Here is a 1,705-nt window from a genome sequence, read left to right on the forward strand (position 1 = left end):
TGCGGGACCTGAACCTGTTCAGCCTTCAAAAGAGAAGGCTGAGGGGGGATCTTGTGGCCTGTTATAAACTGGTTAGGGGGGATCAGCAGGCGCTGGGGGAGTCCCTGTTCCCCCGAGCGCCGCAAGGAGTGACCAGGAACAACGGTCACAAGCTGGTGGAGGGAAGGTTTAAGTTGGACATCAGGAGGCGCTACTTCACGGTCAGGGTGGCTAGGGTCTGGAACCAGCTTCCAAGTGAGGTGGTGCAGGCTCCCACCCTGGGGGTTTTTAAGAGGAGGTTGGATGACCACCTTACTGGGGTCATTTGACCCCAGTACTCTTTCCTGCCATGGCAGGGGGTCGGACTAGATGATCTGCTCAGGTCCCTTCCGACCCTAGAAACTATGAAACTATGAAACATAACAGCTGTTTCACAGTGGAGTCATCTTCTCTCAGCCCAATTATTCCTAGGAAGGGTACCTTTGCCTTTCAATATGCCAACTCAAATCAAGCTGAAAGAGCAACCCACTCCTGATGCTTGATGCAATGTATGTTTTTAATTAGTATTCCCCAAAACACAGGATACGACCAGTTCTCCTGCAGACGCAACTACATGTTAGGCTTCAAAGCACTGAAAGACCCACTGTTGTAGTGGTTTGAGAAAGCATTTCAATATGGAGAGGCATTCCCTTTAGGTACCAGTACCCTAAAGACTGAATGTTTGTAATTAAAAAGTTGCCTCTTTGTATAATGCTTCAGCTGAACCAATAGAATCATAGAAAATTAGGATTGGAAGGGACCTCAGGAAGTCATCTAGTCCAACCCCCTGCTCAACACAGGGCCATCCCCAACTACATCACACCAGCCAAGGCTTTCTCCAGCCAGATCTTAAAAACCTCCAAGGACAGAAATTCCACCACCTCTCTGGGTAACATGTTCCAGTGCATTACTACCCTCCTAGTGAGAAAATTCTTCCTAATATCCAACTTAAACTTCACTTGCTGCAACTTGAGACCATGGCTCCTTGTTCTATCATCTGTCACCACTGACAACAGTTTAGTTCAGGGAGAGGCAATTATTTCAGGCAGAGGGCCGCTTACTGAGGTTTGGCAAGCTGTCGAGGGCCACATGGGTAGCTCCACCCCCTGGTTGCTATCTTGGGACTGGAAGTCCCACCCCCTTAACCTCTGACCTTTGCCAGAAGAAGTCCCTCCTCTTGCCCCTGGACATACTCCTTTGGGGAAGAGGGTTTGCCATCTTAGGGGAAAAACATACAAGTTATATACTAAAAATCAAATACCCATAATAATATCTTTTAATTTAATTTTTAAAAATATATTTGATCTGATTTGTGTGCTATATATGTTTGTGCTATATATGTAGAAGTGATTGCATAAAAGCATAAAATGCAGTCTTACTTGTATATTGTGTGAAGTGTGCATGGTGACAGGTGGTATGGGGTGGGGGGGTTGTGTGGGAGGGGTATTGTGGTTATGAGAGCTATGGGGTGCAGAGCAGTCGGTGGGTGGGAAGAAAAGTTGGGAAACTGGAGGCAGGAGGTGGGGAAGGGAGCAGAAGTGAGCAGGGCCTGTGGGGCCCAGAGTAGGGTGGTAGGAGCATGGGGTGTGGGCTGGCAGCGGTTCCCAACCTTTTTATACTGTGGACATTCAAACTGTATAATTTCCAGATTTAAATTTAATTTACATGTTTAAATTTTTTTTTTGGG

At 46.9% G+C, this 1,705-nt stretch overlaps 1 protein-coding gene across 1 annotated transcript in view; it reads right to left on the reverse strand.

Annotated features, from left to right (window-relative positions):
• MBOAT2 (membrane bound O-acyltransferase domain containing 2) overlaps nucleotides 1-1,705 on the reverse strand; it is a 244,416-nt gene that overhangs the window by 27,977 nt on the left and 214,734 nt on the right. The gene's annotated exons all lie outside the window — the stretch shown is intronic.

Source organism: Gavialis gangeticus, unplaced genomic scaffold, assembly GCF_001723915.1.
Source record: "Gavialis gangeticus isolate Ggan-Ray unplaced genomic scaffold, GavGan_comp1, whole genome shotgun sequence".
Taxonomy (NCBI): domain Eukaryota; kingdom Metazoa; phylum Chordata; order Crocodylia; family Gavialidae; genus Gavialis; species Gavialis gangeticus.